Here is a 12,482-nt window from a genome sequence, read left to right on the forward strand (position 1 = left end):
GCCTGAAATGATTATTAACAGCTTTCCCCGTAGTTCAATAGGCAGCCGCGCTAGCAACGTCAAGGTTCCGAGTTTAAAGCCACAATATGGAAGAATTTTGTTATGAAATATCCAAAAATCACTTGCACAGTGTGATATATTTCATGCAGCTGTGAACTTACATTATCCCAAATGTTCCCAAGAATGTGCAAATCCAGAGAAATTCCTATTTAAAATAATGGCCTGTCCCTTGTCTCCCTTGTATTTGTCGCATATCAGTGACTTAATATCCAGTGCTCTGCACTACCCTCAGTTTCCGGTTGTAGAAACTACGGCAACACGCAAATGCAGAAGTGGTTATATAGCATCTGTTGTTCTGTTATTATGGATCACGATTAGGGCTGTGCCGATAAACAATATCATATCGAATCGCGATAGAATGTATTTCAAAAACGATGATAAGCTATTGGCATTTTGACTCGATATGGATTAATCTTACACAGTTTAACAGAACTCAGAAATAAACACAACAACAGTCAGTCAGCGTGCAGCTTTTATCATGCGCGTCAAAGTACAAAGTCCATTTCATACTGCACTTGGCAAAGAAAACTTAACATGAGGAGGAAAACATTACTGGAAGCGGAAACAAAGGTGAAACTAACCTCGAGTTGTCATCACGCGGTTTATCAAGTGTCTTATTTTTTTTCCGCAATCGCCGGTTAAACAAAACAAACTTGAGGCGCAATTGCAAGCGAGTTACTTCGAAACTCAAGCACAAACGTTTTTATATCCATCGTTAACATATCTGCTAACATGAGCTGGTGCTTATGAAACAAACCAGCGCTGCCCTTTACAGATTAGAGATGTAATGAAGTGAGTTTGTGTGCACATTAAAATATTGAACCTTGTATGTAAGATGCTTGCATGATTAAAGAAATGTACTACAGTTTATGTGAGATGTCTTTAAGGTTCACTGAATACATTGAATGAATCCCACTACTCGAGCAAGACATTATTGCAGCGTTATGTATGTGCGCAGGTGCTGAGCCAATAGCGTTCGAATGTACACAGTAACGGAGCTCTTTCATTGGTTGAATGTACTGAATGAACACTCCCTTTACATAACGAGTCAATTGAGTCAAAATGAGACTGAATGAACTGGTACATGTTGTTTATGGCCTAATATCCTCTGTGTTGTAACAGTGCAATAATTTAATTGAATTTTAACTGGTTAAAGGTTAACTTTTGTTAATAAACTGTATTTAAAATAGATTCTTTTAAAAACAGTTTTTTAATTAAATATATATCGAAATAAATATCGTTATCGATCAATATAGAAAAAAACTATCGAGTTTACTTTTTTGCCATATCGCCCAGCCCTAATCACGATTACTCTTAAGCGAGTAAAGGAAACCTAAAAAAAGTGTAAATGTAGGCCAAACGAGGCAAGCAGGCTTCTGGACAAACGAAGAAATAAAATGAGGGTTAATATCGGCGTGGCATTTTCTAAATGGAGATGGAGCGTCGGGACCAACTTGGACTCGACAGAGACTCCGCTCTCGCATGTGTTTTAATAGACAGGTAAGCACATTTTTCTTATTGTACACGAAATACTCATGCACAGATTATTTGAATAGTTGTGAATGCAGTTACCCTATACCCTATGTAGCCAATAACGTTACTTGTAAATGCTGTGGGTTCGTTCAAATTTACTTTTTAAACGACGACTGTATGACTGTTTTAAACGTTTCTTGCAAGCCAATTCATTACGATGACATAAAATAAAATGTATTCATTACCTCGTCCGTGAACATGATGGGCGATCTCCATACGCCTCTGGATGGTGAAAACGACATGTCCCATAATTCCACTCTCCTACATANGAAAAAGTACTTATTATCCGAATACCCGATTAATCGATGGAAAAATCTGTAGAATACTCGATTAGTAAAAGAATCGATAGCTGCAGCCCTACACAGATTATTTGAATAGTTATGAATGCAGTTACCCTATACCCTATGTAGCCAATAACGTATTGGCTATGTATTCATTACCTCGTCCGTGAACATGATGGGCGATCTCCATACGCCTCTGGATGGTGAAAACGACATGTCCCATAATTCCACTCTCCTACATAACGCTTCGCCTTTTGTTGTTGTTTCGAAAGTGCGCCATCTAGCCGTCCAAATATTCCATATTGTGGCTTTAAGTCACAGAATGCATATACTGCTCAAATGTGTAGCCTGTATATAAAAGCCTTAAGTATCTGTTTTAGAAAAATGCAAATGCTTTCATCATTTACTCACGCTCATGTCATTCCAAACCTGTATTCTTCTGCAGAACACAAAATATGGTATTTTGAAGAATGTTGGAAACCGAAAAACATTGGAGTCCATTGACTTCCATTGTATGGACACAAAACCACTAAGACATATCTTAAATATCTTCTTTTGTGTTTCACGGAAGAAATAGTCATATACAGGTTTTGAACGACAAGAAACTAAATACATTTTTTTGAGTGAACTATCCCTTTAAATCCAATGTTCAATCCCAGTGCATGTACTGAAAATGGAAGAAAAATTATGATTTGACCATAAAAGATTATATCTAAATATATATGAAATTCAAGCATAAGCTTCATTCTAATGTCTATTTCTAGTACACAGCTTGAGAAAGACCTCTGTCTTGCAAGTCACAAATAGCTGCCATCATCATCAGTCATCACATTTTACAAGCCTAAATGAAGGCAAAAATGTGTGGGAATAGATTGGGGAATTGCTTTGGGATTAAACCGACAGAAAACGTGTGCTCACATTGGCTCTGGTAACATCTTGAGAGCCTCTACATCTGGAGTTTTCTACACTGAGAGCCAGTAAATAAATACACCTGCTGAACTGTTAGAAAACAAGAGTACATTTACAGCATACAGACCAAACCCACAGATATAGCTCAGCAAACATCAGCTATCTTTACACCCTGGAAGCAGCTCGCACAATAATCACATGACTAAAAGGAGGAAGGAAAGCGTGACAGGGCCACCAGGTTTCGAGAGGCCCTTTGGCCTAAAGAGGAAGCAGTCGAATTCACTGAGGGCCCCCAGCAGCCTTCTTTTCCCCACACTGTCCTGTTCTTCCTCTCCAGAGCATCTCCTTTCCTCTCTGCTTGGTCGGATCCTCTTGAAGCCTCAGACTTCCTCCAAAAACCTCAAAAGCTTATCGACAGCTGGCAGTTGATGTTTTGGCATCCCATTGCCCACTGTCTCAAAAGTTGTATTCCATTTCCAAGTCGCAGCCTTGGTGCAAAAATACACTACACAACATCTTTAACTGACATGTTATTGCTGTTCTGTAAGCTTTGGCACAGTAAGGATGTCAGCAAATATTCAACTTTAGGGTTTTTCCTGGCTCGAAATGAGGCGGAGATGGTGCCATCCTGATCTTGTACACACACACGTAGGCCTACCATACCTTAAAGTGGCTTAACCAAAGTGACTTTGACATTTTAAAAGTTCTAATAAAATTAGATGAAAATGACAATTATTAAGTTATATAAAACATTACTTTTATTCAACCAAACAGAATTTTTTAATCAAATAAAGCTTTTTTTATCATTTTCAACTAACTTTTCAGCCCACTATTGCCAACTGAATAGACCAGTCTTACTAAATGAGCAAAGCTCATTCACATTTTGCATTCTCTGTGGTTCACTTTGAATGATTCAATGATTCAATCTCTCATATTCGCTAGTGACTGAAAAGTTCAATAGTTTAAATGAATCAGTTCAAATGAGTCATTCGTGTGCGAGTCATTCTGAACGCAATGTGCGTTCATACTGGCGAACTCGCTGTGTACAGTATACGCTGATTCAACGATCCAACTGCACAGCTAAAGACATTACAATGATGTACGTCATGTTAATTTAAGAAATTTCAAGAAATTAAATGTACTTGCAAAATGCAAAACAAACAGCCGTCAAACACAGCTAGCTCTTGTTCTGCAACTCTTTTTAGCGCCTCAGTGTGCTGCTGATAGCGAAACAGCGCCTCCACTGTAGCGTAATGCCGCAACTGCAGTTACAAATGACAGTCTGTTAAATGCACGCAGCACTTCTTGTTAAGACACCCGACATAATTTTGGCGAGAGTCTGAGGCGGCACGACATTTGACGGAGGCGGCCGCCTCCAATTCTCTATGCAGGAAAAACTCTGAACTTCGGACCATAGGTAAACATTTGAGAATCTGTCACTAACCATGTTCACATGTACATGATTTAATAATTGAGGTCTCTATTCTGGTTAAAGTGAAAATTCTATCATCATTTACTCACCCTGTTGTCATTTCAAACCTGTATGACTTTCTTTCTTCCGCAGATAAGAAGATATTTTAAAGCATGTTGTTAACTGGCACCCATTCATTTGCATTGGTTTTGTTTTCATACAGTTTACGTGAATGGGTGCCGGTGCTGTTCGGTTATAGACTTTCTTCTAAATATCTTCTGTTCTGCAGAATAAAGAAAGTCATGAGGGCGAGTAAATGATGACAGAGTTTTTATTTTTAGGTCAACTATGCCTTTAAGCATTTATTGGAGATGCTTGCAGATGTTCTTTAAGTAATTCTGCAAACCAATTAATTCAACATATTATTACATATATTAACTCTCATTTATGTCCCTGACAACAGCACACAAGAGCACAATGGATTACAAAATACAGCTCATGAGACTTTAACAGTGCTTTCATGCGTGTTTTTCAAGGTTGTAAAATACAGAACTTAGAAGCCAGAAATGTTGACATTGAGGTTAAAACACTGAATTTTCAGGTGCATGTAAACAGACATTGGGTATTATTAGGTTGTGTTCAATTGTAAGGTTGGCGGTTACGGCCCTCTAATACAGTGTCTCTGGGTGGATACTGTGAATGATTCAGGCTAGCAGACTGGTCATTTTGAAACAGCCTTTCTGAGGAATCGGTCCAGACAGCTGTATTAAACCACCCTTTACAAAGTCATAGAGACAGACCCTGCATTTGTTTGCATGCAGCTTGACTCCCACAAGTGCTGCGTAGTTCCTATACAGCTCAAAGTAAGACCACACTTTTACAACCACAACATAACCGTGACTACTATTACACAGGACAACAAGGAATTGCAAACATAAAATGACAGGCACGTGATACACACAATATCAAAGCATCACAGCAGACATGCGTCTAAATATAGACGTTTTATACAGGCCCAACCCAGATTTTAAAGGGTGTTCGAATTGTGGGTGTCTTTCTAAGTCCACATCTCTTCATTTTGTTATGTTCAACAGAGCTTTCAGACCGGCATTTCTCTGTGCCCAAGAGGACACACTATCACTGGGATTTCCTTCCTCTTGCTCCAGGAGGGACCAGATCGGGGTCAGACCCCAGTAGGGTGAGGTCGTCACGACCTACCACTTGCAAAGATCATTTTTAAGTGTTGGCCATGTGGTAATGCGCAGAATGACATTTCAAAGGCATACTAATTAATTACATGTACATATATAGGAATTTTCAAAGCATTTTCGATGAAATACCATCTGTACTTTAGGGAGATGTTATTAGAAGTCCCAGAAGTGTAACAAAAACAAACATATTACCTTGTAAACTGGAAATCGCGTAGAACCACCTAAGTTAGTACAGACTTGACAGCTCGTCTCAGTTCTAACACCGGAAATGTACGGGTACCACAAACTTATCTGCCATGGGCAGTGACAGATATATTACTGCGTATTTTTCCTCGATTGGGAATGACACATGTTTGCTCAAGACTGCTTTAAGAACAGGAAACGGTATTCACCCGGTCGATGGTCACACATTTTATCATATATATTGTAAAACAAAACCCATACAACCACAAATGCAGTGTTGGAGAAAGAGTTGCTATAATCTGACAGCAGTCTCAAAGACAGTAAGGCCATCATTAAAGATGAATTAAAAATGCATGAAGAAGCAACAGGAGCTTCTTTAACAACCTCATACATCTCTGGTTTAGATGACTGCGGCTCTCAAACACGTCGTGAACCATCTGATAATATTAAAAATGTCACGCCAAACTATTTTAGGTCGTAAAGGCCCTGTAACGTTGGTGGTCTAGAAAGTGGAAACGCATCGCGAATGACAATCTGGGCTCGATTTCTTTCCACGACCCTGAAAAGCACGAACGCAATGAAAACTATTCCCGACATTCCCTCCGGTGTGTAATATATATCTCAGCCTGAACTCATTTTCTCACATTCCTCTTGAATAAACTAGTCATCTTTTCTCGACTGAGGAGTGAGGAACAGAACTAGGCGGGGTCGGCGATCAGTCAAATCTAGAAGGAAAGACTGCGCTACACAATACGTTACATTGCAATAACGACAACGTTAACAGCCGTCGTGACTCTTTCCAAACAAGACATTCCGACATATGTGTCCGAAGACGATAATCTGTGCTTCGTAAAACTACTCATTCGTACAACTTTTCCATTTCCGCTATAACTTCCACGGCGCCGTAGGTATGATACAACAAAAACCGCCATTCTTCTCGCAACCCAACCCTGCATACCCTCGTGCATTACTACACAAACTTACCCCGACACGCTAATGTTATTCCCTACACAAGCTTACCCTGCTTAAATGTAAGGAGTTAAATTGTTTCACTCCCGCTCCGCCATATTCTAGACATCCGAGCTGCTCTTCCGCAAACCCTGTGCTGTGCATTTCTAACCGGTCTCCTTCGCAACCCTCTAACGCCGTTAAACCGCTACGATACGCACAAACGACCCGTAACCCCATGAAACCCCGATAGTTACAGCACAATACACCCACCGTTACAAGCGTAACGACATTGAATCTCCCGCAAACGAGATACTTACAGCAATCCGCTACAGCTCCAGCCAGCCAGTCAGTCAGTCAGTCTGCGCCTGTGAAAAAGCTGCTCGCTTCTGAGAGGGTGGGTGAGGTTGCGAGCATGACGTTACAGCCTCGGTTTCGACACCGTACGCTCTGCCTACAATTCGGCGTAACGGGAAACGGAGCCTTTTAAAGCGCGAGCACGAACGACTGCTAAATGTGGCACGTGAAATCGACGCTGTGGATGGAATGCATTTACAGTACAGTTACAGGACAAAACAGGCTGCCATACGGACTAAAAACATGAAGAAACGCAGTTCCCTCAAGAGATAAGAGCTATGGCACATGTCCAGAAAACTGTAGTTTCACATTTACTACAGTAGCCACAGTTCAACTATATGTAGTAAAACCATTGTGACGACAAATGTACCACTGTCTGGGTATAACCTTAGTTTACCTATGATATGATGCTTGTATTAAAACCGTTTATTTTCGTACATGTTTATTCCACATTTTGTTGATTTTACATTTCACATGTATTTGACAGTGATGATCACCCATGAAATCAAAATAAAATCCAAATAAATCAGTTTCAAACAACCATGTGAAACCAATCGAACCGTTCCTCTCCCATCCACACTGAATTTAGACATACCACTTCTTCTGTTCACCACAGTGCGCACTACGTTTCAATGGCATCATTCTAGTCCCAGAATGGTATGAATAGTGCCCTATTCTCCCCGAGCTGCAACGCTCATCCATCGAGGCTGACTCTGCCACTCTGGGGGAGAAAAAACCTCAGTGCTGGTCAAATGGCTCATTGAGAGCCACTAGGAGAAGCCAGGAATGCCAAGTATGCTTACTGGCATAGGGAATGCAGGCCCACTCCCTGCTGTGGACCACCACCCCCTCCCCTCTGGCAGCAGTCATGTGGCCCCAAGCTACATCAGGGGTGAGATGTATATATGGAAGTCTGCTTATCCGATCAGAGTGGTGTTTTTAGGTGTTCTTACCAAATGCAATTAACACCTGTAACATAAGTAAGACATAAATGTGTTATATGTGAAGTGTGTGACATATGATATGTAGATCTTTAACTTGACTGGGTGAACTAGAAACCAGCGTGTAAGACAAGTTTAATTAACCAATGAAGTAAATAAGGAACAGAGGAATTTAAGCTTTATATTTGCATTCAGAATCAAAGTCAAACAGACTTTAGTCAGGGTACACTGTATTTACAGTAATACAAATAGTGTGATTGACAGACATACAATCCCTTTAATGGGTGGAACAATTTTAATGTAGTTGTAAAAATTTGATCTAAAATTTGACACAAAAACGTGATGTTAAATATGAGGCATGGCCCACTCTGACTTACAGTAGGCCTATGTATGTTAACTTTAACTAAAAATGACCAGATTTGAATGTAGGCTATTTGAGAGTTATTTTTATGTGCAACCCGTTTTAACTCAATTTGCATGGAATTCCTGTAACCATATAGTGCTAAATTGAAGGTATATATTTGCATATAGAATTATAAATGTATGTAAAATTCAAAGCAAATTGTATCAGGGTCCCGAATCATTTTACTGGTGCAAAAGTTTGCATATTGGTCAGATGACATTTACATTGCATGTGAAATTTTGATGAAAATGTTCATTTTCAATCACCAAACTCTCTATGTATATGTAATGTAATAATAAAATGTAATTTATGGTTATTTTTTTATTTTATGTTTTTAATTGAGCATATTGTAGTATCACTACACTTGTAAGTTAGTTATTTCAAACATCATGTTACAAGGCAGGGGAGAAGTTAATACAATGCCTGTATGAATATACATTTTATCTTGTTTTATATAAAATATGTAATATTCATTTTTTTGAGGTGGGGCCTATAGACACATTTCCTTGCAAGTTGCAAATAATCTTCTTCAAACCACATATGTAAACATGTCAGGACAGTGTAGTACAGAGCTGACCATCCGCTGCATGGAGACACCGTGTCTTCCAGATCACGTAGAGGAACTCCTGTCTGTGAGGGTGGGTGGAAACTTTAGCTCTTGCTATTCTTAGCTTTGTCTTCCTGTTGGTTTGATTTTCAAAGTTTCTCCATGACATTTACAGTACAGTACAAACCGTGCACTTCTTTGTTGTTTTTGTGCAACACAGCTAATATCACGAACAATAAAGAAGTATGAATATAAGCAAGAAACATTCAGAAAGTGTGTAGCGTACTTGTTTACGTAGTGTACAATGGGTGTGTACTTCTGCTAATGTATTAGCCAAAATAGGACGCTGTTGCTACATATAGCCAACAGGCAAAACAAATATTTTCAGTATACATCATAGCTTGTATGATCATTACATCCAGCATTAGCAAATAATGCTCAGTGAGATTTTACATTTTAAGGAGTTTAATGTCCTGTACATAAAGCATTCAAAGCGACTTAAAATGTGAAATGACCATAAAAGCCTTCATATCTGGAGTATTGCACTGGAATGCTAAGTGGTAGACACTAGAGGCAGTAGACAAAGTATTTTTTTTTAATAGACTTATATAAACGCTCCCTATTTAAATAAAGAGCTTGTATGGTTTTGGTCTAGTTCATTACTGGAAGAATGTCTTTAGTTTTTTCACAAACGTTTGAATGGACTCAGCAGATCAGCTTGAGGTTGTAAGCTCACTGTACTGTACTTTGTCTGTATGAGTTGTTGAAATCTTAAAATTTTAAGGTATTCTTAATGGAATGGGAGAAAGTCACTGAATGTTACTGATACACTTTCATAGGATGTGAGTTGTTCCACATGATGGCACTGTCTATTCTTTTGCAAGTACAGTCTTGCTAAAACGACTGCCCCGAGATATTAATCCAAAAACCCAAGCCGAAGTGAGAGAGCCTCTTTCAGAAAATAATTTTCACATGAGCAAATACATGTGTTTTGGAACATTTTCGTGTGATTCTGGAATAGCTACAATTTCAAAGTCAAACCCACAGAATCAGACGTGAAAAACTGAAATTAGTTTGGGGTTTTTTCTGTAAAGGGAGAAAAAGATAAACATTTTATCCAAAAACTAACTGACTTTACGAAAAGAACACGTGCTCACTTTGTCTCCCTTAACTGACCTTAATGATTTCCGTCAACCTACGCAATTTTTTTGCAGAAACTGTGGGTGTGACTTGATCATACATGCATTATATTGCACAATACAAAACTGCTTACGTTAAGGTGCTTTAGCTGCCAATTTGTGCCGTTAGTGATGCAAAGACAAGTTACTTTCTGTGGAGAATTTCTTTGTAAACAGAAATCGAAAGAGGATAAACATACAGCACCTCATAAATCCCTATTTCACACCTGACCACATTTCTTTGAAGTGAAGGGATGTTTTGATGCTTTTTATTCAGTTGTTTATAAAACAGTGAGCAGTAACAGAGCATTTGTTTGGTCAGTTGGAATGTTGTTATCTTTCAGACATTAGTGAAAATGTGAGGAACAGACAAAACAATTAAACGACGTATTTAGTACCAACAAATAACAAAAACATTTGCTTGAGAGTTTCTTATGGTAAACAATGTGTCATAAAAAGTAAGTGTAGTTACAAAACATTAGTTATTTGAATGTCCTTGAGTGTCAGACAATATATTAAGTCCCAAACTTATAGGTGCAATCCACAACTTTTGCATATACAACACAAAAGCTCAAATTATATATTGTTCTTATACAGTAAGCTTACTTTAACAACCCTGTTGAAAAAAACAGCATATTCTAGGTTGGTGTGCTTTGATGCTGGTTCATGCTGGTCATGTGCTGGATAAGCTGGTCAAACCAGCATCAAAACATACCTAACCTAGCATATGCTGTTTTTTTCAACAGGGAATTTGGAGTAAGTTAAGGACAATAATTGTCTATAACTACATTTTCTCAATTTTAACCATAAAAAGTGCAATTTGCAACTTTAAAACACCATTACAAAAACGTCAAAATTTTAACATTTTACAGTATTGTTCATGCAGCATGTTTGTGGTGTTTTTATCCTTAAAGCAAGTATATAGCTTCCATTTCCTTTGTACAGCTGCCAATGTATTTTCTGTCAAGTCAGCCAAGCTCATCACATAAACACGATAAACATCCAAAAAGGTAAAAATGTATAGTATTCCTGATATATTTGTACCAGTAGATCTCATTGCTGTTCTTCACACGTATGCCACTATTTGATGCATATTTGATGAAGTGCACATAGACAAACGACAGGACGAAAATGTAGTCCTTAGTGCATTGAAAAGAACGTCCACGCATCGGATCATCATGAGCCCATGCGCTTCCTGATGGCTGCGTTAGCCGTCCGCGATGGAGAAACTGAAGCATGTTTCTCTGCGTGGCTATCGTTTGCCAGAGCAGATCCTTGAGGATACATCAGACCTCCGACAGAGTCAACCAATCCAAACAGAGCCACCAGAAGCGAAAACACTGTCCCGATAAAGTAGATCTTGAGGATGCCAGCCATAGTTCAATAATGCGTATGACCAGTAATTGCTACGAAAAAAAGCACATAACCACGCATTCATCATCAAAGCCGGAAGTTAATTATTTATACGGGATTAATAGAAGCATAATAGCTTTAATACAGATTATAAACAATAAAACGACAAAAGAAACAAAGTAGGTAATGAAACGGATAACATCCTTAATATAGCGTAACAACAAGCAAGACAAAAGATGTGACAAGATGCGCGATTTACTTAAGAAATATGTTATGTATATGTAAATATGTTTAATATTTAAGGTCGTTCTTACCAGGAAAGATGTTCGTTTCGCTAATTTATAGGGTTAAATGCAACTGTTCCTCAGTTCATGCGTGTCGCACTGTCGCTTTGATACTGTACTGGCATATTTGGCATGATCAGACCCACATAATGCTTCTGTGGGAGTTTCCAAAGTGATCCAGCCTGTGAAAATTCCCTGTCCGTTGCTATTTTAATCTATGCGTGAAACTACAAAATTGACTTAAGATATAGTTCTGTTACTTATAAATACACGTAATCGGTTATTTTATTGTCTGACGTATAGTGCAATTTTTAATAACCAGTCAATAAAAAAACTCATTGGTCATTCCTGTGAAACAGGATGTTTATATTAGTCATCAAAAAGTACCAAGCGCAGCCACTGTAGTGTGAAACACAAGTGTATTAAAAGTGACACAAATGTCTTTGAACCCAAGACTAAGAATTCAAAATTCCCGAAGTGTTAATGATGAAAAAGTTCAGGCATTTGGATAGCTCGACGTGGGTGACAACAAGGCGGAATTGCGTCTTAAGGAAGAGACCAAATGGTCTTTGCTGCTCTCGTGTGGTCAAAAGAAGAATAAGCTGAAGACAATTGCCAAAAAAAAGCGCAAGGGGGAGACAAATATTATGAAATATATGCAAGGAAATAACATTTACTACAGACAAAAATAGTCAAGTCATTTTCTTGAGCACAAATCTTAATGCGACATATTTAACAAAATTCGGGAGGAGCATCCTAGTTGAAGGGGGAAGTACTCTGGGTTCGGCCTACAATTCCCTCCCCTCCGGACAGCATGCTTCGAATTTTATAGCAACCGTTTGAACAGGGCCATTTCTATTCCAGTATGGTTTGAAATAAACAA

The 12,482-nt window shown here is 38.6% G+C and overlaps 1 protein-coding gene and 1 long non-coding RNA gene across 2 annotated transcripts in view; both read right to left on the reverse strand.

Moving 5' to 3' along the window:
• rap1b (RAP1B, member of RAS oncogene family) overlaps positions 1-6,988 on the reverse strand; it is a 43,136-nt gene extending 36,148 nt beyond the window's left edge. The window contains exon 1 of the mRNA XM_057324363.1: positions 6,857-6,988. The gene's annotated coding sequence lies outside the window, so the exon portion shown is untranslated. The remainder of the gene's footprint in view (positions 1-6,856) is intronic.
• A 3,229-nt stretch (positions 6,989-10,217) lies between these two features.
• LOC130548042 (uncharacterized) lies at positions 10,218-11,844 on the reverse strand. Its single transcript, XR_008961966.1, has 2 exons — positions 11,630-11,844; positions 10,218-11,368 (listed from the first exon to the last, which is right to left on the reverse strand). It is a non-coding gene; the product is annotated as an uncharacterized LOC130548042 (long non-coding RNA).
• Between the last annotated feature and the right edge of the window lie 638 nt (positions 11,845-12,482).

The sequence above is a fragment of the Triplophysa rosa genome, linkage group LG24, assembly GCF_024868665.1.
Source record: "Triplophysa rosa linkage group LG24, Trosa_1v2, whole genome shotgun sequence".
Classification (NCBI taxonomy): Eukaryota; Metazoa; Chordata; class Actinopteri; order Cypriniformes; family Nemacheilidae; genus Triplophysa; species Triplophysa rosa.